Below are 27,907 nucleotides of genomic sequence, written 5' to 3' on the forward strand. Positions count from 1 at the left end.
TTCAGCTCATCCAGCACCATGACAACCAGCACAGCAGAGTCCTGCATCCACTGAGGCCCCTGATCATGTGACCCCTGACTCCTCCCCTCCTGTGACCTCATCACAGGTCCTGTGCGCACAGAACAGCCATGACTGTGGGGACCCCCAACCAAACCCAGATGCTCAGCCCCCCTACCGCCACCCCTTCTTTAACAATACAATAATGTAACTCTTACAACTGGATGGGTGAGGATCGGTCACAGCTTTATTAACTCTTTAACTCATTCCATTAGGAAGGCATTTTATTTCCAAAAATAATTCCGCTTGTTGCAGCATGCCCTGTGTCTGCACACCGGCAAATTGGCCAACAAGAGTAACTTTCCAACATGTCCTTTCTATTTCCAGGCCGCTGTGACTTTAAAAAATTCTATGATTCTCCTTCTTACAGTCTTCATATCAGGGAGGGTGGTTGGGACGTTCCACTCTGGGACCAGCGAAGAAAGGAAGTAACGTGGGATGTCCCGGTGTTTATGTATCCATGGGACGGCTTGTAGCGTCCCCTTTCGCTTCATTGGATCCTTCCAGGGGCTTCAGGATCACTGGTCAGTAAGGGGCAGCGAAGGGGGATCACCAATCACCACGGCCCGGATATTGGCCACCACAGTCAGTGACTCCTTCCTTATTTAGTATGGAGTCTACCAGACTGTGGGGACCCCCAACCAAACCCAGACGCTCAGCCCCCCTACCGCCACCCCTTCCTTAACAATACAATAATGTAACTCTTACAACTGGATGGGTGAGGATCGGTCACAGCTTTATTAACTCTTTAACTCATTCCATTAGAAAGGCATTTTATTTCCAAAAATAATTCCGCTTGTTGCAGCATGCCCTGTGTCTCCACACCGGCAAGTTGGCCAACAAGAATAACTTTCCAACATGTCCTTTCTATTTCCAGGCCACGGAGGATCCTGCATACTCGTAGGCAGGACTCCGACCTCCACCCATCATCATCATTAACGCTTGTTCCACTCCGTCCTGGAGTCCTGACAGGAATATGTCCAGTCCAATATCCGTTAAATGAACACCATCGGGCCGTATGAGGCCTGTTTTATCTCCTTCCAGCTCTCGTGTCGTATCACTACACCACTTCTTTCCTTTACAAATTTTGCCATCCGAATATTTCTTAGCCTCCTTGTCCGTTCGATGGCCGTGATGTCTCTCGCACCTCTCCATACAGCTCTCGGCACAATCTCTGACCATACTATAGTTAGTTTACTAAAAAATGCTCTGAAGCACTCAGTGTCTAGCTTCATTATTGCCATTAGTTCTGCACTTTTGTAATGACCGAGGTCGTTTCCCCCGGCGTGTATAACTAAGATGACCGGACCTGATGCTTCTCTGCCTATGTCGATTACCTCCATTAGTACATGTGGTCATCGCAGGCCTCTAATACCTCTCCAGTTGAAATATGTGTTATGAAACCCTATATTCCTCCCGCCTGGGCGGACTTTCGCCCTTTTTTCTGCCCAATATATATACGAGTGGCCTATCACTCACACTGTTGGCTTAGCGTCACCTGTAAAAGAAACAAACCACGTTAGGATAACAAGTCCGGTCTTATGTATCTTGCAAAACACGCGGATCGCCATCTTCCTATCCTCTGAACTTCCGTCTCTGACAGTCCTGCTTTAGCTGCTTCCGTGGCTGCGCCTATGCGGAATGAGTGTGTCCCGTAATCTTTGGGGTGGTTCCCTGCTGATGTTAGGCATTTATTAAATATAGCTTGGAACTGGTATCTTGATAATGGAGTTCCGTCAATGTGTGATAGGAAGAAATTACTTTGTGGCCTGATGGCTGTATATGTTTTTACTATTGTTACCGGACACAGTATACTGTTAGTGGGTTGTAAAAGCACCCAAGTGCCCCTGCCCGCTAGGTCCGTTTTGGATTTGCGTATGCGTATTGCATTATTGGCTATGACTACGTCCTGGTGTAATAAGCCTCCACTGGTGGTGATTTTGGATCGGGGGACTAATTTGCTTATGCGTAGCGCCCCGAAGAAGGCGATCGCAAATGCAGTAGACACTAGTGTTGCTTCAAATTGTGAGTGGCGTGTTACTGGTGTTAGGGATATGATTTCTGACAGCAGTTTTATTAACACGGGACGTCTGCACTCCTGACTTGGCTGACCTCTTTTCCACCCTTTTAAGGCTTGCCTGATGATGAATCTTTTTGTCACATCTTCCCAATTCAGTAATTGAAAGTGAAATGCCACTCCAGTTAGCCACCGCTGTGCTGACGCCCCTGATATGCCCCTCATCATTAGTTGGTGGAGAAATTCTATGGTTACATCTAGTCTGGCTTGTTCACATATGTCAACCCGTCTGCCTGCTACTAATCGTGTCCACTCTCCCCATGCCTTACCGTATGCTTTCCACGTTGACGGGGCGACTGATGCTCTGATTAATGGCATCGGCTGTTCGCCACTATATCCCATAGGGAGGGTGGGCAACTGGTGCCCGACGGGTGGGCGTTGGGGAGGAGCTCTCTGAAAACCTGCCAATTGAATTGTGATAAAGCGTTAGCAGCAGCAGCATTAGACTCTTCAATATTGTAGCTCGCGCGAACCCATATATTGTGTTTTAGGCACAGGAATGCTAGCCGGCGCAGTAGGCCTAGCACTGGGAGAGACGATGATGCCATCTTATTAATGCAGTGCGCTAGGCTGGTGTTATTTGTTATGAAGCGTATATTTTTGTTAGCTAGGAACGTGCCCCATATTTCTATTGTTACCAATATTGGAAAGAGTTCCAGGAGTGTCTGGTTTTTTGTTAATCCTTGTTCAGACCAATATGGAGGCCATAAGCCTGTGCACCACTGGTTATCTAGTATCGCTGCATATCCGCCCGCTTCTGCCGCCCCGGTGAATAATCTTAGTTCAGTGTTGGACTGTTCTGCTGACATAAATAACGTATGACCGTTGAATGATTGTAAGAAGTTTTTCCACACCTCTAAGTCCGCTCGAAGCTGCCTGGTGATTCTGATTCTATGACTCGGTTTTAATGAACCTTTTGTTGCAAGGGATAAACGACGAGAAAAAACCCTTCCGACTGGCATCACCCGGCTGGCAAACACGAGGAGACCTAGTAATACTTGCTTCTGCTGTAGAGTTACTTTCCGTACCGCGCAAAATCCCTCGATCTGGTGTAATGTTTTTTGTATTTTTTCCGTTGGGAGGCGGAACAACCCTGCTGTGGTGTCGATTTTGATGCCTAAAAACGATAGCTTTGTTGTGGGGCCTATGGTTTGTGTAGGGCATAATGGGACTCCGAACAGTTGAGCGATATTTGTGAATTCGTTAAGTAATGATTGCCATTGATTTGAGTCTTTTGGTCCGACGAATAGGAAGTCATCTAGGTAATGTGTGACAGACCTATTGCCGGTTTCATACCTCAACACCCATTCTAGGAAGGAACTGAATAGTTCAAAGTAATAACAAGAAATTGAACAACCCATTGGGAGGCAAGTGTCGTAGAAGTATTCATTGTTCACTTGGCATCCCAACAGGTGGTAGCAATCTGGGTGCACCGGTAGTAGGCGAAAAGCGGATTCTATGTCGGATTTAGCGAGGAGCGCTCCGGGCCTAGCATCGCGTACTAACATTACTGCTCTGTCGAACGACGCGTAGGTGACCGAGGCATCTTCTGACGTAATACTGTCATTTACAGACTCTCCTTTTGGGTAAGATAAATGATGGATAAGCCGGAATGAACCTGGCTCTTTTTTTGGTATTATTCCTAGAGGGGAAACTCTTAGGTTACTGAATGGTGGTGTTGGGAAAGGGCCCGCCACTCTGCCTAGAGCTACTTCTTTTTGTATTTTTTGTCTAAGTATTTCAGGGTGTTCTTTTGCAGATTTAAGGTTATTTGCAAAGGTGGGCGATTTATTAAGTTTGAAAGGGATGAAAAAAACATATGTGAAACCAAAACGTAACTGCCCCGCTGTGTCTTTCTTAGGATATTGGTCTAGCCAGGGGCCCATCGCGTTTACGCTCACCGGGGTCCTTGGCTTGTGACTGTGGGAGTTTAATTGATAATTTGCTTGCGGGACGAGAACATCTCGCTGCAGGGTGGGCTCCTCCGCAGGCTGAACATTCATGTTTATATCTGCATAAGGTGTAGAAACGACAGTGTCCCTCATTGAACTGCCAGCAGGCCCCTGGTCTACGTACGACCACTGAATTTTGGCCTGCTGTTGCCGGTTGTCCAGTAGCCGTTGTTGTAAAGGGATGTTGTTTCTGTGACAGCATTAATCGCAACCATACGTCTGTAGCTTTTACCCCCCAGCCTAGCTGTGGTTGCAGAGCCAACCGCCTCCAGAACTCCTCATCGTAGCGCCACCATGCTGAACCGCCGTGTGCTTTGTACGAGTTATACACCGTATCCTGGTATATGAATAGTTCCGAGCAGCGCTCCGGATGCTTTTGGCCCATGATGCAACCCAGCACAGAAAACGCCTGTAACCAGTTGCTCATTGTCTTTGCGACCTTTTGTCTGTTTCTGTCGAATGGTCGGTCGGCTACCCTTCTCTCTTTGTCTATAGTATGTTGGTCAGTGGTTAATAGTGACCAAATGTCGATGTAGTCATTATTCCATATTTTCATTCTGGTTTCCTCGTCTATGTGTGAGCCTAATGGGCTAATTCCGCAAAAGAATGCGTCCTTGTGTACACTGGCTAATGGTGGAGTTGTTTTAGTAGAATTATGTATTACACCTGGTGGCGCGGATAGTTTTTAGACTATGGCCTTAAGGGCCGTTATTAAGTTGTTGTTAATATTTCCCATTTCAGTTATACTTATATTGCACTCACCCATTTCTGCGGCTGGAGGAGGGACTCCGATGTTTGGAGGGACTTCGACACCAGTCTCGCTCGGGGTGAGCTGCGTGCCTCTGCTTGTAGACCTACGTGAAATCGCTTCATCGTGCAGGCTGTAAGCTCTGGAGGGTGCCCTTGAATCATCTCTGCCCCCCGAAGGACGGGATCGGTGCAAGCAGCTGTGGTTTGACGTTGCGCCCGACATCTCTGATGCGGAGGATGGTGAGCGCCACCTTGAGGACCGCGAACTGTTACCCCTCCTGTGGGATGCCGATCTCCGCTTTGCTTGCGACGACCTCTTCCTTTGCCGGTGACTTGTGTGCTGTGATGTAGATCTGTCGAGGAGGAACTACAGCGAGTTCGCCTGCAGCGAGTACACCTGGAGTCTCTGTGTCCCTGACGGTGTATGTGGGGTTCTGCGCAGTATACATGTGTCCCACCGGGATGTGGCGGTGCTATTTGTGTCCAGCTAGAGGGTGATGCTATATCGGTGTCAGGCGCGTACGTCGCTGCGCTATCAAAGGGGTATATGGTATTGATCATTTGACTGGGCGCTGGATGGGCTGCGGTGATTACAGGGGCAGCCATGTCCCCTGGATGTGTAGGGTCATGTGTGCTGTTTTGGGAACTTTTTCTTTTATTTTTAATAGGGGTTTTTCTGCGGGGAGGGGGTGTTTGTGGGGTTGGCAGAGCACAGCTCCCGCCAGAGGATTCCTGTCCGAAGCTGTGCTCCGCCACAGCCCCTGCTGTGTGTTGAGGGGGAGGTGATGGATAAATGTATGGCCCGCAACTTCTTTTCTGTGGCAGCGGGGTGCTGTGCCTAAAGCGCTCTGGAGGGCGGGAGTGCCTGCTGGACCTCCGCTCTCCAGGGTGCCCTTCGGCAGGATGCGGGATGGGAGTTTTTAGGGGTTTGGGCTTTGATATGCTCGGTGCTGTCTTCAGCACCGGCGGCAGCCAGGAGACCTGAATCCCCGCTGTGCCCGCTGCCGACACAGAAGACACCCCACAATCGTAGACTAGTGCAGCGGAGCCCCGTGCCAGCTGTGAGTGCGGCGCAGGATCCACCGCTGCACCAGCCACCGCTTCCTGTTCCGTCGCGCGGCATTCTGGACTGGGGGGCGTGACCTGCGCTTCCTGTACATTAGCTCCTCCTCCCCCAGCATGCCTCTGCGGCCTAGTCGCGTGGCTCGCCCGCCTCCCTGCTCCGGCGCGCGACCGCCGAGAGGAAACCCCCCCCCCCCCAACCCTACGCCGGCGCGAACACACCGCCTCGCTCCGGACCCCCGCTCCCCCGCCCCGGCAAGAGCACGAAGAGGTTCCGCAGCCGATCTCCGTCCAACGCCGGGGGGCGCCTGCCAAACCGCCCCACATGCTCGCTCTGCCGCGACGTCGTGCGAGACAGGGGGTGAGCCACGATGAGTGGCCTGCAGCTGTGCGTCTGCGGCGGCCGGGCGAGAATGGAGGACAGGACCAGACAGCGGCAGAACTGCAGCCCCTCGTCCCAGAGGATCCGGATGCAGCACGCTGAGTGGTGAGTGAGTGGGCCCAAGGGGTGAGGGGATTGGGGGATGTGATGTACCCTTAAGGGGTTGAGGGCCAGGGGAAGGGTTATCCGGGGAATTAGAGCTGGGGCCAGGGGGATGAGCGCTGAGCCCCAAGATGAGGGCCTGTAACCAGCGCTCGCCCCCCTGTGCAAACCCAGCCTTTAGGGCCTCAGTAATCTGACCTGATCCTGAATTCTCCATGACGTTCCAGTCTGGGACCAACAAAGAAAGGAAGTAACGTGGGATGTCCCGGTGTTTATGTATCCATGGGACGGCTTGTAGCGTCCCCTTTCGCTTCATTGGATCCTTCCGGGGGCTTCAGGATCACTGGTCAGTAAGGGGCAGCGAAGGGGGGTCACCAATTGCCACGGCCCGGGGAGGGGCCACCACAGTCAGTGACTCCTTCCTTATTTAGTATGGAGTCTACCATTACACACAAACGAGTGGTAAAGAAATCAGTGAGACACCTGTGGGATAAGAATGTAAGAACGTCCATTACACCCTCAGATGACTTCCCTCGTGGGTACAGTGTCCGAAATGGGGTCACTTTAGGGGGTTGTATGTTCTTCACACCTCGTGGGCTTTGCTTTTGGCCGCTCCGTACACACCTGGCTCTGCTACACGCCGCTCATCTCCCGGCTGCATCGCCGCTGAGCTCCGTCCCGCAGATGAGCCGCTAACGGCCGCCATCTTTTTTCAGAAATCCCGCAGCGCTGATTGGCCACTGCCGGACCAATGAGCGACGCGAGATTTCCTGGACAGACAGACAGACACACAGACAGACAGACAGACGGGATAAGACAATTATATATATAGATAAGGTTTTTGTTCTGTTTCCTGTAATAGATACATACGACCCAACTATGGAGACAGGAAGGGAGGAAACGTATTGTTCTCATAGTACAGGACCCCTTTACTGGCCCCACAGTGTAATGCCCCCATTATGCCCCTTATGCAGGATGTATGATGCCCCCGCACAGTGTAATGCCCCTTATGCAGGATGTATGATGCCCCCGCACAGTGTAATGCCCCCATTATGCCCCTTATGCAGTATGTATGATGCCCCCACAGTGTAATGCCCCCATTATGCCCCTTATGCAGGATGTATGATGCCCCCACACAGTGTAATGCCCCCGTTATGCCCCTTATACAGTATGTATGATGCCTCCACACAGTGTAATGCCCCCATTATGCCCCTTATGCAGGATGTATGATGCCCCCACACAGTGTAATGCCCCCATTATGCCCCTTATGCAGGATGTATGATGCCCCCACACAGTGTAATGCCCCCATTATGCACCTTATGCAGGATGTATGATGCCCCCATTATTCCCCTTATGCAGGATGTATGATGCCCCCCACACAGTTTAATGTTCCGGGACATACTAAAAAGAATGAAGATCAGGAATAAATAAAAAGAATGAACACAAAAACTTACAGGTCCAAACATATGGAGAGATATTATGGATTTCTTGTGTATCTTGCACATGGGATGAACATGAAATATATCAAGATTACAAGGGAATGAACACATTCCATATAAACAGGTGTATATTATATTCCTACACTACCACCATCCCCCCACACACAGTATAATGTTCCCTCAGTACCCCCTGAGGTCCTGCAGTTGGAATAATCCCTCTGGAGTTGGTTTTCCCTTTGCCTGCTCCCCTCCATGTAGACCCTCGAGCATGTATACTTGCATGTAGGGGAGCAGGCCTTACTAGATATCGAGGCTTTGTACAGTAATATTCCGCATGATGATGGTATCAGAGGAGTAAGTTGTTTCTTGAAATCGAGATCAATAGAGTGTAGCAGACATAATGACTTCATAGAGGATCTTCTAAAATTCACTCTTACAACATATTTCTTTTTGACAGGAAGTACTTCCACCAGCTATGGGGTACTGCGATGGGGAGCTCCTGTGCCCCCTCGTATGTTAACCTATTCCTGGGCTCATAGGAAACCACAATATTCAGGGATGATCATAAGTGGTGGCATCCATATATTGGGGTTTGATATAGATATATTGACAACATTTTTATCATCTGGTCAGAGACGAGTGAACAATTTCTTGAATTTGTCAGGGAACTCAATATCCATAGAGTCGTCCTTAGATTTATATCAGAGTTTAATTATTACCAGTTGCCTTTCCTGGATGTACCAATCAAGAAAGTACGGGATGGGACCCTAGGGACTCTCATCTACCATTAACCTATGAGCATTAATAAACTATTAAATTACTAAAAAAAAAACAAGCAATATCCAAGGGCTAATTTTTACAGTTGAGTAGAAACTGCTCTAATGTCACAGATATTAATATACAGGCAATAGACATGAACACCAGATTCAAGGAAAAAGGTACCCATAGTATATTTTGGATTCCACACGATTGTTTGCAGAAAAACAGGAGGGACAGACACTCCTCCATACCTAACCAAGAGAGCAAGAAAAATATGGGATAACACAAGTAATAGAAACTTGTCACAATCAGAGTGACCTTACCTTTAACCCCTTAAGCCCCGAGGGTGGTTTGCACGTTAATGACCAGGCCAATTTTTACAATTCTGACCACTGTCACTTTATGAGGTAATTACTCTGGAACGCTTTAACGGATCCCCCTGATTCTGAGACTGTTTTTTCGTGACATATTGTACTTCATGATTGTGGTAAAATTTCTTTGATATCACTTGCGTTTATTTGTGAAAAAAATGGAAATTTGGCGAAAATTTTGAAAATTTTGCAATTTTCAAAATTTGAATTTTTAAGCCCTGAAATCAGAGCGATATGTCACACAAAAGAGTTAATAAATAACATTTCCCACATGTGTACTTTACATCAGCACAATTTTGGAACCAAAATTTTTTTTTGTTAGGGAGCTATAAGGGTTAAAAGTTGACCAGCGATTTCTCATTTTTCCAACAAAATTTACAAAATCATTTTTTTAGGGACCACATCACATTTGAAGTCACTTTGAGAGGTCTTTATGACAGAAAATACCCAAAAGTGACACCATTCTAAAAACTGCACTCCTCAAGGTGCTCAAAACCACATTCAAGAACTTTATTAACCCTTCAGGTGCTTCACAGGAATTTTTTGAATGTGGAAGAAAAAAATGAACATTTAACTTTTTTCACAAAAATGTTACTTTAGACCCAATTTTTTTTATTTTCACAGGGGTAACAAGAAAAAATGGACCCCAAAATTTGTTGTGCAATTTCCCCTGGGCACGCAGATACCCAATATTTGGGGAAAAAACACTGTTTGGGCGCACGGCAGGGCTCGGAAGGGAAGGAGCGCCATTTGACTTTTTGATTGTAAAATTTGCTTGAATAATTAGCGGACGCCATGTTGTGTTTGAAGAGCCCATGTGTGCCCAAACTTTGGAGCTCCCCCACAAGTGACCCCATTTTGGAAACTAGACTCCCCAAGGCACCTTTCTAGATGCATAGTGAGCACTTGGAACCCCCAGGTGCTTCACAAATTGATTCGTAAAAATGAAAAAGTGAAAAAAAAAACACTTTTTCATTTTTATGAATCAATTTGTGAAGCACCTGGGGGTTCCAAGTGCTCACTATGCATCTAGATAGGTGCCTTGGGGGGTCTAGTTTCCAAAATGGGGTCACTTGTGGGGGAGCTCCAATGTTTGGGCACACAGGGGCTCTCCAAACGCAACATGGCATCCGCTAACAATTTGAGCCGATTTTCCATTCAATTTGTTAGCGGACACCATGTCGCGTTTGGAGAGCCCATGATGTGCCTAAACAGTGGAGCTCCCCCACAAGTGTCCCCATTTTGGAAACTATACCCCTCAAGGATTTTATTAAGGTGTATAGTGAACATTTTAAACCCAGAGGTACGGCACAGAATTTATTTACATTAGGTCATCATATTGAATAAGTTGTCATTATTCTTGAGCGCAAGTGCTCGCTACTTGAGTTTGCATCGGGTACTCAGGTATGCACCATGTACAGCGTGTGCTCGAGTGACATGCTCGAGTCCCTGCTCCGCATGTTTCACGGTTATTAGATACCCAAAAAAAAACATGCGGGGATCGCTCGTGCATGGCAGGCAATCCCCGTAAAGTTTTTTGGCCGCGAAGCATATGGGGCAGAGACTCGAGCATGTCACTCAAATACCCACGATACTCAATGCATACCAGAGCACCCGATGCAAACTCAAGTAGCGAGCACTTGCTCTCAACACTAGTCACCATATCGTCATCTTTTTTTCTTACTTTTGAAAAAAATCCAAACCCCAGCCCTAACCCTAGCACAACCCTAACCATAGCGCAACCCTAGCCCTAGCACAACCCTAGCCCCAGCACAACCCTAGCCCCAGCACAACCCTAGCCCCAAACCCAGCCCTAGCCCAATCCTAACCCAAGAGTTTATTTTTGGCGCTGTTCCTTCTGCGGTATAAGTGATTAGACGACTTTATTCTTCGGGTCGGTGTGATTACAGCAATGCCAGAATCATATGGGGTTTTTATGACTGACAGCTGTCACACACTAAAAGACACATTTTTTGTAAAATCTAGTTTTTGCATCGCCATATTTTGAGAGCTATAATTTTTCCAGATTTTGGCAGACAGTCATGTGACGGCTCGTTTTTCGCGGGATGATTTGACGTTGTTATTGGTACCATTTTCAGGCACGTGACATTTTTTGATCGCTTTCTATTCCGATTTTTGGGAGGCAGAATAAACAAAAACCAACAATTCAGGAATTGTTTTTTTTTTTTTTTATTCTGTTCCGCGTGTGGTAAAATTGACAAGGCAGCTTTATTCTTCGGGTCAGTACGTTTACAGCGGTACCACATTTGTATCATTTTTCTATGTTTTGGCGCTTATACACAATAAAAGCTATTTTATAGAAAAAAATATTTTTTAGCATCGCTTTATTCTGAGAGCTATAACTTTTTTATTTTTCGGCTGATGGAGCTGTATGGTGGCTTGTTTTTTGCGGGACGAGATGACGTTTTCAGCGGTACCATTTTTATTTATATGCGTCTTTTTGATCGCATGTTATTCCACTTTTTGTTTGGCGGTATGGTGATAAAGCATTGTTTTTTGCTTCGTTTTTTTTTTTTTTTTTACCGTGTTCACTGAAGGGGTTAACTAGTGGGACAGTTTTATAGGTCAGGTTGTTCCAGACGCGGCGATACCAAATATGTGTACTTTTATTGTTTTGTTTTTTTTTTTTTTTATAATAATATTTATTGATGGGTACATTATAATTATATTTTTATTTTTGGTGGATTATTTATTTTTTATTTTTTTTATATTTTTGCAAATGTTTTTTTTTTTTTTCCACTTTCACACAGTTTATACACTTTATTACTTTGTCCCACTCTGGGACTTTCACTTTTTTTTTCTGATCGCCTGCATGGCATAGGGACAGAGCACCATCCCTATGCCATGTAGGCTGTCAGCGGTGCACAATGTGAAGATTGCTTGGAGATGCACTGCGCATGTCCAAGCAATCTTCCTGCTCTCTGGTGACCCGGATGTTGTCATGACAACATCGGGTCGTCATGGCAATACCCGGGAAGCCTTTGCAGACTGCGCTGGAAGCCGGAAGAGGAGGTGAGTATTATTTTTTTTTAACTATCCCTGTTTAGTACACAAACTACAGGGGTGTTTTACTTTTAATATCTGACATTTTGATTGTCATCCTGACGTGTTAAGAGTTTCAGACACGCTGTGTATTTGCATGGTAAATTACATAGCCAAAGTAAATTGGGAGGTACTAATTTACTACATATCTATTTCCAAGTGACTGTACATTTGCATAATTTCTTAAAGGGGTCTAATGATAAAATTTCTTTATTGTCAATTTTTCTTTCCATCCACCAAAGAACTGACTGCAAACTCCCAATTTACTTTTGCTATGTAATTATTATAATTATATATCACTACCTAAATAATCAAATAATGAACCTACAGTTTAATGGTAAGGCATCTGTGTCACATAGTTTTGGTTTGAAAGGATAATAGTAATAATAATAATAATTAATAATAAAAAGTTCAGTGTCCCTACAGGTTTTTCTTGGCTTATGAGATTATCCATGATAATGCTTAGTAATTGTGATTCTTATTCTGATGTGTGAGAAAAGTCAGGTATCAAAGCCAAGCATCAGTGAAGTTTGTGTGCTAGCCAACATCGTTTAAAAAACAAAAGCTTATTTTTTCTGCACCAGGGATTTAAACTCAGAACTAGTGATGGGCGAGCACTAAAATGCTCAGGTGCTCGATGCTCGGGTTGAGCATATTGGAATACTCGGGTGCTCGACCCGAGCAGCGAGCCCAATGTAAGTCTATGGGAAACTCTAGCATTTTTCAGGCGGCTCCCTCCCCCCGGCTGTCTGTTTTTGATCAAAAATAGCATGAAAGCTATCCCACCATGGCAAGGTGAACCCATTCGGGATAGCCCTACTCTGTATAATATTAAATACCTTACCATGTGTCAAAGCCTCAAACTTCTGTGTGTGAATCAAACATGAGATCTAATGTGATAGAAGATTACTGTCCAGGGAAGACGGGAAACATTCATATAGACGGCCGGTGGAGATGTAGTCAGTGAAGCACTCTGGCTAAATATGTTTCTAGAGCCGTAGTAGAAGATGAAGATGTCGTCCTCATGAAGTAGTTATTTCTCATGTTACGTGTAATGAATATCTCCTGCAGTATTGCTAATGCCGATTCCAGTGTCGGTAAATGAGACGAGAATTAGCTTTATGGAAGATGAGTCTATGAGAAACGTATTCAGCTGCCGACTCCAAGGAAGAAACTGCTTGTTGTCTGTGGCCTAAAATATATAGGTTTTATTACTAGATGTAAAAAAGAAAACGAAATACTGTAAAATAATAAATCTCCTCATATGTTTCCATTTATTATCTCCAGTAATTGTATTCTTACACAGGATTTTTATGATGTTACATCAGCTCATCTTCTTCTCATTCAGGTCCCTACAATATCAGATCCTCTCAGTGAAGATCTATTAAAGAGGATTTTCCTGATTTTACCCATCAAAGATGGATTTGGACAGAGACAAGATGGTGGAGAGGATATTACACCTCACCCTAGAGATCCTCTTCCGGCTTACTGGAGAGGTGAGAGATTCTGATGACGTCACATTACATCATTCTTATCTATGGGAATAACAGATGGACAGAACTGGAGAGATGAGGACTCTGGAAATGTCTGTAGTGAGATTTATTAATGTGTCTCTCCATAACCAGGATTACACAGTAGTGAAGAAAACCTCTAGTGAGCGCTGTCAGGACCCTGTGTCTGAGGGATGGGGAAGACCCCTGAGCCCAAGCACTGGGCCTCCACCTCACCCCCTGATACATGAGGACATCAATGACCAGAAGATCCTAGAACTCACCTACAAGATGATTGCGCTGCTAACTGGAGAGGTGACACTGCTGGGAATACTGGGAAATTATACAGTAACACAATGAAAGGATCGGGGGGATGACTGTATCATTGTATGTGTCAGGTTCCTATAAGATATCAGGATGTCACTGTCTATTTCTCCATGGAGGAGTGGGAGTATTTAGAAGGACACAAAGATCTGTACAAGGACGTCATGATGGAGGTTCCCCAGCCCCTCACATCACCAGGTAATAGGACAGGACTAAATACACACGGCCTATAATTATCTGTATGTAAAGAATGAATTCAGTCCCTGTATGTGTTTCCTCCAGATCTATCCAGTAAGAGGACAACACCAGACAGATGTCCCTGTCCTCTTCTTCCACAGGACTGTAAACAAGAAGATCCCAATGTTCCTCAGGATCATCAGGTAGATGGAGAGAAGGTGTCATGAGATCTCCCCTATGATGTGTAGATGGCTGTGAAGGTCTTGTGTTCAGTCTTGTTTTATCCACCAGTATTATGTGTTTTCTATTTGTGTAATGAGAACGGTGGAGATGGCAGGATTAAAGCTGATCATAGATGGGACTTCTCCATCTGTCTGTGACTTTTACAATATTTGTTTCAGGGTGAAGATCTGACCCATATTAATACTATAGAGACATATGTGAGGGGTGATGAATGGTGTAAAGAGGAGATTCCTACATATGACTACCCAGGTGAGTAGTAACCACTAAATGCACAGAAGTCACAGATTCTTCTCAGTCACCGGCTGTGGCTGCTTTATCAGTGGTGGAGTCCGGCCGTATCACAATCGTGTGATCACCATTTTGCCTCTAGACCACAACATTCTCTTCCACCCAAAACTGTTCAAATGATTTGGGCCTTGAAACCCTTTTCCATAGAACTTACAACCTGGAGGATCCACCTACTCCGTGTGATTAGGAGACGTTACCTGCCCAGATCTGTAAACCACAAAGCCAGAAAATCACTTGAAGAAAAATATTATGATGGGACTGTAAGAGAAAGTGGAGTGTAATGATGCTGTTGGCTTCCTAGATCCCTGATATATTATTGGATGAATCTACCTTCTCTCCCTTCTATGCTGCTGAATGTCCTCATATGGTCCCTACAAGGCCAGGTCCAGTCTTTCTGGCCAAACTTCACTTTTATGATCAACAACATTAAATGTGCAGTGAGGGCCAAGTGTGAATTTCTGTACAATAACAACAGAGTTTCCCTTTATCCTGACTTTTGAATTTCTTTTAAAACCGACTAACTTCAAACAGGATTGTGATAAACTAAACAACAAAAAAAATTACACCTGTGCCATGATATATCTCTAAGCTAAATTTAAGACGTCTCATCTCTGCACTATTATAACAAGTTCTCTTTGAACGTCTAATATTTCTTCTTGAAACTCATCTGACAGAAAATATTGTCCCTTACGATAGTTTAGATTGCCAAGAGCCCCCGAGCCCCATACTCTAATTACCCCAGAGAGGTTTCACCACTAGTTACTCATTTATTACTGATGGAGACTGTTGAGTTTGATCATTTCAGTAGATGTGTTATTGTTACTCACAGTTTTGACTATAGTAGTTAGTGCCCAAAATACTCTGATTTAACCCCTTCCTGCAGACAGTTTTGTGTTCCTATCTGGGCCCATTTTTCAAATCTGAAGTGTGTGACTTTATATGGTGATAACTTTGGAATACTTCACAAAGGATAATAGGAAACAAATGGATCTTACAAATAATATTCCAACTTCTCTTGAATCTGACAATACCCTATATACAGCTGTACACTACTGTCTGGGCACATGGCAGGTTAAGGGAAGGAGCGCCATTTAGCTATTTGAATGCAGATCTTGCTGGGATAGTGTGCAGACTCAATGTATTGGGGGCACTGTTCGTTGTCACCTGGCAGCTCAAAAGATGGCCACCACAAACAGGCTTAGCGCTATCTACTCCATTATCCAGATCCCAGGGTTTGCCTTTAACCCCTCTACATGGATCTGGACTTAGACAGAGACCCCTAGGCTTGGGCCACCGTGTTACCTAATGTTCTGTGGTGTGAGATGCCAAGAAGAATAGTCAGATAGCCGGGTCAGAACATGGAGGTCAGAGAAAATACAAAATCACACAAAAGTAGTCAGTAAACGGGCCGAGGTCACAACAGGAAACAAATACACAACCCGGGAGCTGAGCACAGAGGACTGAACCAGAGGAGAACAAGGCTGTATCTGGCAGCTTCCGGCAATATGCTTCCAGCTTTAGTAGGATGCGGTGCTTTCGAGTTGCCTGAAGCATACTGCCAGACTGGATGGTACTACTGGTCCTAGCAACCCTGGACAGAGCCTGCGCCGCCCAGAGCTTCTAATTCTGATGTATCCTCCATCACCAGCGCCTGCAGGATGAATAAGGCGGCTCCTGGTGAGAGAAGCAGACGTCGCAGGAGCAGATCCCAGAGGAGATGGGACCCACCATTTGTAGAAGCCCTAATGTGACCAAATTGCCGAAAACCAGAGCAGTAGAAATCCCCATAAAGTGACTCCATTTTGGAAATTATAACCCTCAGTGATATAATCTATAGGAGTAGTGACTATTTTGACTCCACAGGCACTTTCCAGAAATTAGCACGCAGTGGATGTTGGAGAGTGAAAATTACAAATATATAGTTTCATTACCCAACACTTAGTGACCAGATTGTGCTCCAGGAGACACACACCATCAATTAAGTGGGTTCTTCTCACTATAGTAATGTTAAATACATGGATGCTAAATGTGTTTTGGGCGCACTGCAAGGCTCAGAAGTGAGGGGGAGATCTGACTTTGGGGGAGCGGATATTGCTGGATTGGTTTATGGAAGCCATGTTGCTTTTCAAAAGCCTTTGAGCCACTAATAATGTGGAAACCTCTGGTTTTCCATTGACAGGTGATGGACCTGAGTGGGGACTTGTTTTTTGTGAGATTAGTAGAAGTTTTTATTGATATTATTTTTGCCTACATAACATTGTTTGGTGGCTTTTTATTCCATATTTGGGAGGCAGAATTAACAAACAGTTGGACACTACGATCCACTGGTTCATCCTATGAGGTTTTCTATTACACTGTGAACTGTTATTGTCTTGGTGAATAATGACGGCTAACATAGGGCAAAATTAAAAAAAATCACAGAAAAAGATACAGCCTTACTAACACCAAATCATATAACAAATGCTACAGGATGCCGAAGACCCCCATGATAAAGGTGGGGGCAGCGCAGGTGCAAAATACTGATGAAGCTACCACTCACAAACCTACCAATTCATGGAGAGGGTGGTTGCCTAGTATTAAAGATGCACACAGATGAAGCTTGCATAGGACGCCAGTCACACAGGTAGGTGTGATGCAGTGTCTGGCTTAGGATAGTGATGATGCCCATACTATTAGATCAGGGGGGCTGTCCAGCACTATATAAGTGCACCCCACATGGACAGACACCCCAGTACACCCAACAAACACTAAATTGCTAGTGCATTTGTTATCTGATTGGTGTTGGTAAGGTTGATTTTTCTGCGATGTTTTCTTGGTAGATAATGATACTTTTACATAAAGTGCATTTTTGAAGAGCGTTGAAGTAGAAATATTCATCAATATAAATTTTAAGGATATGTTATTCATAAATAATGATTGGTTTTATTCTTGCCAGATGACTGTACCAGCAGATCAGAGGGACAGCTGAAATCAAGTTTTATAAGACATAAGATAACTCACACAGGGGAGAAGCCTTTTTCCTGTTCAGAATGTGGGAAATGTTTTAGCCGGAAATCAGGTTTGGTTATACACCAGAGAAGTCACACAGGGGAGAAGCCTTTTTCCTGTTTAGAATGTGGAAAATGTTATGCTGATAAATCAACTCTTAACAAGCATCAGAGAACTCATACAAGGGAAAAGCCTTTTTCATGTTTAGAATGTGGGAAATGTTTTAGCCGGAAATCAGATTTGGTTAAACACCAGTGAACCCACACAGGGGAGAAGCCTTTTTCTTGTTCAGAATGTGGAAAATGTTTTAGCCAGAAATATGCTTTGGTTAATCACCAGAGAACTCACACAGGGGAGAAGACTTTTTATTGTTCAGAATGTGTAAAATGTTTTAGCCAGAAGTCAGTTTTGGTTAATCACCAGAGAACTCACACAGGGGAGAAGCCTTTTTCTTGTTCAGCATGTGAAAAATGTTTTATCCAGAAGTCAGTTTTGGTTAATCACCAGAGAACTCACACAGGGGAGAAGCCTTTTTCTTGTTCAGCATGTGAAAAATGTTTTATCCAGAAGTCAGTTTTGGTTAATCACCAGAGAACTCACACAGGGGAGAAGCCCTTTTCATGTTCAGAATGTGAGAAATGTTTTGCTGATAAATCATATCTTAACAAGCATCAGAGAACTCATACAAGGGAGAAGCCTTTTTATGTTCAGAATGTGGAAAATGTTTTGTGAATAAATCATCACTTCTTAGTCACCAAAGTACAGACACATGAGAGAAGACATTTTTATGTTCTTAATGTGGGAAATGGTTTCCTTGGAAATCAACTTTTTTTAAACTTCAGAGAAGTCACACAGGGGAGAGGCGTTTTTCATTCTAATCTAAAATTGTATCTTTTTAAAGGGGTTTTCCACTACTAGGACGACTCCTTCTCATTCCTCATGTTTGGCCATGTTAAAATAAAAAACAATGATACGCACCTCCCATTCTGGCACCGTTCCATTGGTGTCACTTGTGTTTCCAGTGCTCACATAAGGTTCTTACATCACACAATCCTGCTTCCAATCAACGCCACCTTTGGATGTATTGAACATCAACAGGAAGGACATGGCATGGACATAGCACCGAGAGAAGGCACACAATGAAAACACTCTCTTCAGACCGTGTTCCTGGGGGAATTATAAGCAATTTACAGCCTCAAACATGACGTCTGATATAGGAAAGAAAGAAGAGATCAGAGGTTAATCTGAGGTCCTCCACCTCTGTCAGCATGTCTGGTATGCAGTTTATTATGGAAGGTCTTATGTTCCTGCTCCAGAGCTATTACTGCCTCAGCTCAGCAAGAAGCAGTCTTAACCCTCATGATGCCAGACAGCTCCATAAATCTCCCTGTACTCTCACCGAAACCCACATACTGAGCAGTGCTTGCTTCACAGGGACATTTACCCCCCAGCCACAGGGAATTCTGATATGGAGAACAACATAACTTATTTGTATATCAGATTGCGTCTATCCCTACTAAACAATAGATGCAGCAATATATACAAAGGCTGGAGACCACATACAAAACTGAAATACGTCCCCTCACTTCTAGCCTGTCACAGGTTACTGACAAGGTACAGAGATTAGAGGCTGATGTCCTACAAGACGTGGACCATCAAAATGCTCATAAATAAACAGTCTGTTTAATTTGGTTGATGGCCATGAAAATCACAATAATATCTGGATAAGGGGTATACCTGAAAGCATCAATGCACAAGTGATTATGCCAACACTATTGACATTAATCAATAATATCCTTGGTGATCCTATTGATAAGGAGCTGGAGACCGACAGGGCGCACCATACATTAGGCAATTATGGTTCAGATCCTGAGCATCCAAAGGACATTATCTGTCACATACATTTTTTTCAATGTAAGAGGCCGTAGTGAGGAAAGCAGCGGAGTTGGGTCCTGGTGATTTTCAATGGAAAACGTATACAATCGATCATAGATCTATCCTGAATGACACTTGCTAAAAGAAGGGTATTGAAACCACTATTTGATGCCATCCGGGAAAATGGCCGGATGTACCCCTGTGGTACCTTTCCAGCTGCAGGTCCAAAAAAAATGGAACATTGTATACTTTGAAAGATTAAAGTGACGAGACCTTTCTGTGATGTCCTGGACATTCCCAGAATCCATATATCTGACTGGCCACCTGCTCCACCATTGCCACAGAGCGTTCCAGCACGTCACAGAAGGTGTTCAATGGATCAGGAACTTTATGGTGATGCACCCAGACGAGAAAGGAACCTGCCAATCATATGAGCTCCTGAAATGAATCTTGTCTTCCCTGATGAGAGACAGTTTGCAGATGCTTACTTATTTCTTTAAGCATATAAGATATATGTAAATAGAGCATTAGGTGCCACTCTTCCTCTATACATAATGTCTCCTTTCATATCTTAGAACGGCATTTAAGTTGACTTCACATTATATTACTGTAATATCAGGCTGTATTACTTTACTCGCTATGTATTCCATGGTTTCCACTAATAGGAAGCCTAGGACTGAAGGTTTGACTTACGCCTGTAAAGACAACCCCCAGTTAGGGACTTGCATTGGGATCTGCTTGTTTCGCAATTTCCTACTGTTTCGATATATTCATAATCTATACTTCTTAGACACTGAGAGGTAGACGTTACTATCTACCGTCTATACTTCCTCTTTTAATCTTTCTCTCCTCCCCTCCCCCCTTTTTTTCATATACAGTTATATGAAAAAGTTTGGGCACCCCTTTTAATCTTAAGCTTAATGTTTTATAAAAATTGGTGTTTTTTGCAACAGCTATTTCAGTTTGATATATGTAATAACTGTTGGACACAGTAATGTTTCTGCCTTGAAATGAGGTTTATTGTACTAACAGAAAATGTGCAATCTGCATTCAAACAAAATTTGACAGGTGCATAAGTATGGGCACCTCACCTGAAAAGTGACATTAATATTTAGTAGATCCTCCTTTTTCAAAAATAACAGCCTCTAGTCGCTTCCTGTAGCTTTTAATGATTTCCTGGATCCTGGATGTAGGTATTTTTGACCATTCCTCTTTACAAAACAATTCCAGTTCAGTTAAGTTTGATGGTCACCGAGCATGGACAGCCCTCTTCAACTGATCCCACAAATGTTCGATGATATTCAGGTCTGGGGACTGGGATGGCCATTCCAGAACATTGTAATTGTTCCTCTGCATGAATGCCTGAGTAGATTTGGAGCGGTGTTTTGGATCATTGTCTTGCTGAAAGATCCATCCCCTGTGTAACTTCAATTTTGTAACTGATTCTTGAACATTATTGTCCAGAATCTGCTGATACCGAGTGGAATCCTTGCGTCCTTCAACTTTAACAAGATTCCCGGTGCCGGCATTGGCCACACGGCCCCAAAGCATGATGGAACCTCCACCAAATTTTACTGTGGGTAGCAAGTGTTTTTCTTGGAATGCTGTGTTTTTTTGCCGCCATGCATAACGCCTTTTTGTATGACCAAACAACTCAATCTTGGTTTCATCAGTCCACAGGACCTTCTTCCAAAAAGAAATTGGCTTCTCCAAATGTGCTTTTGCATACCTCAGCCGACTCTGTTTGTGGTGTGCTTGCAGAAACGGCTTCTTTCGCATCACTCTCCCATACAGCTTCTCCTTGTGCAAAGTGCGTTGTATAGTTGACCGATGCACAGTGACACCATCTGCAGCACGTTGATGCTGCAGCTCTCTGGAGGTGGTCTGAGGATTGTCCTTGACTGATCTCACCATTCTTCTTCTCTGCCTTTCTGATGTTTTTCTTGGCCTGCCACTTCTGGCCTTAACAAGAACTGTCCCTGTGTTATTCCATTTCCTTACTATGTTCCTCACAGTGGAAACTGACAGGTTAAATCTCTGAGACAGCTTTTTGTATCCTTCCCCTGAACAACTATGTTGAATAATCTTTGTTTTCAGATCATTTTACAGTTGTTTTGAGGAGATTCAAACAGGAGAACAACTTGCAAGTGGCCACTTTAAGTAGCTTTTCTCATGATTGCATACACCTGGCTATGAAGTTCCAAGCTCAATGAGGTTACAAAACCAAAAAAAGTGCTTTAGTAAGTCAGTAAAAAGTAGGTAGGAGTATTTAAAACAAGAAAATGATAAGGGTGCCCATACTTATGCACCTGTCAAATTTTGTTTGAATGCAGATTGCACATTTTCTGTTAGTACAATAAACCTCATTTCAAGGCAGAAACATTACTGTGTCCAACAGTTATTACATATATCAAACTGAAATAGCTGTTGAAAAAACACCAATTTTTATAAAATCTTAAGATTAATAGGGGTGCCCAAACTTTTTCATATAACTGTAATATGACAACTGAAAACTTGCTCATTAAATGTCAGAGGACTTAATGTTCCAGAGAAAGGAGCTCAAGTGTTTTATCGTAGGCATAAACAACACGTACATTTTCTCTTTCTTCAGGAGTCACACTTTAGAGGCGATCATATACTGTACCTCAGTTTTCTAACAGATATTATTCATCTTGGCGTCCCAGAAAAATGCTGTTTCGAAGTCTAAGGTGCTGAGTATAGGCCGGCACATATCACTGCCGCATACTATTGTAGAAACACTCTGACACGGAGAGGAGGTATGTGTTTAAGATCTCTACTCCAAAATTTTGACTTTGGTAAACTATCTCCCAAATTGTGACCAAATTAAGACAGGCCGTCAATACTTACTTTTTGCTAAGGACCTTATCATCATTGGAGGTGACTTAAATTTTGTCTTGGATCCTTCTTTAGATGCATCCCTGCACCGGAATCACCAATCTAAATCACAATCAAAAGCTTTGCTAAACGTGCTCTTTTCTTTCCAACTGGTCGATGTATGGAGGATACTACATCCAGACTTAAAGGATTGTACGTATTATTCTCCTTTACACAATACATATAGTTGTAGAGACTTTTCCTTAATAAGCCATCACTTGCTTACATGGAAACCTACATCTCACTATGTTACATTTGGATAAATATCCTTTGATGGTTAAGACAAAATGGGAGGAGGATGTGGGTCCCTTATCTGAGGAGCAATGGGGGAAATACTGGATTTTGACGCCGAAACTTTCATTGTCAGAGTCACAAAGATTGTCCCGAATTCTTCTCATTCATAGGGTATATAGATCCCCAAGTATTTTATTTAAAATTGAAATACAAATGGATGACACATGTCCTAGATGTGGTTAAAAGGACGCGCACCTGATGCATATGACATCGGAAAGTGTAAATATTGGCGACTACTGGACGGGGGTGATCGCTCTTGTACTATCTGTATTTGGGATATTACTTCAGTTGGAACCTAAAATCTGTATCCTAGGACTCCTGGGAGAGGACGTAGATCCTGACTCCCATATGGCAATAGATAGCTCAATAATATTATTCCAAGCCAGAAAGTTGTTGGCCCTACACTGGATAGACAATTCTCCTCCAACGATAACAGAACTAAAACCCAGGATAAATAACACTCTATGCTTGGAAAGTGGAGCTTATATAAAAAGGAACGCTCTCAAGAAACTCATACACGTATGGGAGCAATGGTTAATTACCCCAGGTATTGCTTCAGAAATACTATACTGGACCATTTGTACATATCCCTGCAGTAAACCAGGAATTTATATCCTTTATACCGAAGGCGTCAGCAAATAATAATAATTGTCTCAGTCCACACAATTGCCCCTTCTTAGATATATTCTTTTTCTTTTGATGTCCCAATAGGGGAAAAAATAAGCCGTCAGGAAGTATTCAGATATTTATGTACAAATGTAAAATTACTATTCCAAAACATTGTACTATAGAGCGATATTGGGATTTATATCATTGTAAACCGGTTCTTGTATTGTTTACTGGTTTTTCTTTCTTTTTATTTTTTTTTGTCACAAAGTTTATATGACAAAAACAAAATGTTGGTCTTTCTTTCTTTTGTTAAATAAAAATGATCTGATTGAAAAAAAGAAAGGAGCGAAGGCCTTTAATAGATCAAACGTATACAAAATATCAAGATCGCATGTGAAGGTTCTCGTACGAATTCACAGATAAATGTGGTCTCTCATTGACAAGGAAGTTACATCCACGGATGCAAAGGACATACGTATCCAAAATAAAAGGAGCACCGCGGCTATAAATTCATAACCCCACTGACTTAGCTGAAGCATTTCATTGCTATTATAGCTCACTTCATAATATTCATGGACAAGACCACTAATACTCTTGAAACAAAAATTGATAAATATATTATGGACACTGACTTTCCTTCCTTACAGACCCCTGAGCAGGAGATACTAGACAAAGCTTTCACTGAACAACAGATAGGGAATGATTTAATGGCCTCTCCTATCGGGAAGAGCTCTGGGGCAGATGGATTCAATAATAGATTTTATAAGATGTTTGCACCTCTGTTATTACCTTTTTAACTAAAGTGTTCAATAAAATCTCAGAAGACTTTACCCCCCAATCACTTGAAGCTTATATAATGGTTTTATCAAAGCCTGGAAAAGGACCAAATACTGTACCTGCCCTAATATTCATCCAATATCATTCATTAATGTAGACGTCAAAATATTTTCTAAAATAATTACAACATGGCTCTCCCACTATCTACCCTCAATTGTTAGCAACAATCAGGTTAGTTTTGTTAGGGTAGAGAAGCTTGTGATACTACAGATAAAACATTGTTGTTAAATTCACATGCAAAAGCCCAGGGGATCCCAATGTGCCTTGTTTCTGTCTACACTAAAAAAGCATTTGACACAGTGGATTGAACTTTTTTGAAGAGCGCCCTACCACAAATTAGGATGGACTCTTTCTTGTTATCTAAAATTCTATCCTTATACACTGACCCTAAAGCGATAGGGTAAACGGCCTTCTATCTGACACATTTTCTATTAAAAAGGGGACGAGACAAGGGTGTCCCTTATCACCTCTCCTATACACATTGGTGATGGAACATTTCACGGTAGCATTACATATAAATCCAGATATTAGTGGAGTTACTATAGGCTCACATCACTATAAATTAGCTCTCCATGCACACGACTTGTTGCTCTATGTTTCAAACCCACTTATCTAATTTCCCTCTATAATAAAGGATTTAAAAGAATTCGGCCATGTAAGCAATTTTAAAGTCAACTACTCTAAATCAGAAGCCATAAACATAACTTTTAACGCTGAACCGACACAATAATTTATTTCTAACTTTCCCTTTAAGTGGCAGAAAGATGCTATTAAGTACCTGTGTATACAAATTCCGGTGAACTTGGATGATCTGTATCATTTAAATTATATCCCCCATACTTGAACAAACAATTCAAAATCTAATTAATTAGAACTTAAAACTCTTGTCCTGGTTTGGACGTTTTAATGTGATAAAAATTGGCAAATCTTTATATATTCCAGACCGTTCCGGTCTGCGTTCCTCAGACCTTTTTCTCCCATCTCAACAATTCTAACAGCAAGTTTGTATGGGGAACATCGAGGCCTAGGATACATGTTAAAATATTGTGTCGTCCCAAAGAATAAAATGGGGTACTAATCTGCCAGATCTAAAAAAAAAATCCCATCAATCTTCGATTCTTATGAGAACAGTGGACTGGTTTAGGTCTATGGAAAATAAGCAGTGGATGAAACTGGAAGAGGACCTCTCTCTCTGGACACTCACATCTCAACCTTGGATTGACAAAATACATGAAGAAACTAAACTATTAATGATACTCACTATTCTGCCACCGATGTACGTGGGGCGAGATGTGTCTGAGGGATGTGACATAGATCTCTGTATAAGCAATGGCATATAGCGTCAACTCACTGACCTGCGGTTCTGTTCCTCATGACCTGCACGTGGTAATCCGGAATGATGATGCAGTGATGAATTCAACAGATTTATTTATAGTTCTTGATGAGGTGAGATGAGGGTAAGTGAAGGATGAGGAAAGGGTAGGAATTGTAGGTATTAGAAGCGCTAGGTAAAGTGGTAACAAGAGAATCCTTTCTCCAGTCCTGCAGCATGTGTAGTCAAGATGGATGTGAAGAAGAAGAAAGTGAGGAGCAGGAGGTAGGAGGAGTTACAGACCGAAAGGTGTTGTGGGTAAAACACAGGAATAATACATGTTATAACAATGGCCAGTAGATGGCAGCAAAGCACAACAATACAATAATCATTATGTAATGCCCAAAATGGCTGAAAGTCTTTCAAACAAAGAGCTGGACAGCACACTTTCCGTCTGAAATCCCTGGATTTCACTATATTAAATGTCTTGAGGTGAAGGTGTTTTCCTGAAGTACTGAGGGATACATCAACCTGAAAGACAAACAACAACAAAGCAACAATAACAAATAACAAACGAGGTAGACGAATGTCTATAACAGTTCCTGAAGCAATCCAAAGGATGCCCATCTTCGGATTGGAGAAGCCGCACTAGGCCAAACTGTCTCCAACCCAATTGTAATCCAGTGGTTACAGTTCTTGGAAAGTTCCTTGTGGTTGAATGGATAGTCCTTAATTCTCAACTGACATAAGTAAGATGACCTCTGATATAGGCCTAATGAAAGATTTGGGGTCACCTTGCTTCTTGACTGTTACTTCCACTTTGGACACCTTGCCATCTTCACTTGAAAAGGTTTTCGATATAAGTCCCATAGGCCATGCGTTTCTTTTTACTTTCTGGTTTCATGAGAACAAAATCTCCTACTTGTAAGCTAGGTTTAACTTGTTGCCATTTTCTCTGTCCTTGAAGAAGATTAAGGTACTCCCTCTTCCATCTACTCCAGAAACAGCCAGATGTTGCACGTGTTTCCAACGTCTCTAATATTTGTTACCGGACACAGAGTCTTCAGGTGGGTTAGGAAGGGTTCCAAGTTTCTGAGTGAGGAGAGTTGCTGGTGTAAGAATAGCAGGAGATTCCGAATCCATAGATATGGGAACAAGTGGTCTTGAGTTTACAATAGCAGATACTTCTGCTAAGAAAGTGGTTAAGGTCTCTTGACTGAGTCTCGAGAGGTTTGAGTCCATCAACATAGACTCCAGTATCCAACGAGTGATGCCTATCATTCTTTCCCATGATCCGCCCATATGGGAAGCGTGAAGAGGGTTGAAGACCCACGAAAAGCCATTGTTTGCCAAGAAATCCTGGACTGCTGTTGAATCTAATTGTAGTTCTCGACAGGCACCTACAAAGCTTGTTCCACAATCAGACCTTATTTGCTTGACTGGTCCTGGTATGGCGAGGAATCGTCTTAAGGCATTGATAAAACTGGGAGGAATCCATTGATTCTATTACTTCTATGTGTATTGCTCGTACACTCATGCATGCGAACAACACTGCCCAACATTTACTTTGTGCATGTCCGCCTCGAGTCCTACATGCAGTGACTTCCCACGGGCCAAAAATGTCCAAACCAATATAGGTAAACGGTGGCTCTGTGCTTGTCCTATCAGCAGGCAAATCAGACATCTGTTGTTGTTGCAGTTTTCCTCTTGCCTTGCGACACTGAACACAAAGATGAATTAAATGGGAAACTTGTCTCTTTGCTCCCACAATCCAGAGGCCTGCAACTCTTAAGGCACCTTCAGTGAAGTGTCTGCCTTGATGTTTGACCTTTTCATGGTAATGTCATATTAGCAGAGTGGTGATGGCCAGGAATGATTAGAGGATTCTTTTCTGCCTCCTCCAACTTGGCTTTGTTTAAATGACCACCGACTCTCAGTAAACCCTTCTTATCAATTACGGGATTTAAGTTGACAATAGGGCTGTTTTAAGGGACATCTTGCTTTTTAAGTATACATTCCATTTCATTGCTGCACATTATGTATCACAAACAGTTCACTCAGAATAATGTCTTCTGCAGAGAGAGGCTTATGACAGATGTGCCAACTGCGACACTCAGCGTTACTGTCCTTATTGCAGTAGCATTGTGCGATGTGGACTAACCTTGCAATAGCACGAACAAGCCTTGTCCATCTGGAGAAGCAATCAAATCGCCGACAGTCCAAGCCATCCTTTTCCTTGGAATTGGTGATGAGGGTGCTGACATCAGGACGGATCTCTGGGTCAACATCTGGATCCTGAAGACTGAAGTTGTCTTCAACGGCAGTCTCTTCACACTGGTCGCAAAGGAACTCCTGTCCTGTTAACCAAGAAGAGTTTACGAAGGCACCAACAAACACTGGCCTAGTAGCAAGGTCAGCAGGGTTAAGATGGGTTGGAACATACTGCCATTGCTCAGGTTTAGGGGATTTCCTGATCCTTTCAACGTGGTTACTGACATAGAAGCATTTTTTCTGGTTGTATATGTAGCCCAGAACAACCTTGCTGTCTGTGTAGAATCTTA

General features: G+C 43.3%; 1 pseudogene; it reads left to right on the forward strand.

Moving 5' to 3' along the window:
* Positions 1-27,907, forward strand: part of LOC141197627 (uncharacterized) — a 188,091-nt pseudogene that overhangs the window by 122,988 nt on the left and 37,196 nt on the right.

Source organism: Phyllobates terribilis, unplaced genomic scaffold (assembly GCF_046119375.1).
Source record: "Phyllobates terribilis strain yellow unplaced genomic scaffold, ASM4611937v1 Scaffold_85__1_contigs__length_6476398, whole genome shotgun sequence".
Lineage (NCBI taxonomy): Eukaryota > Metazoa > Chordata > Amphibia > Anura > Dendrobatidae > Phyllobates > Phyllobates terribilis.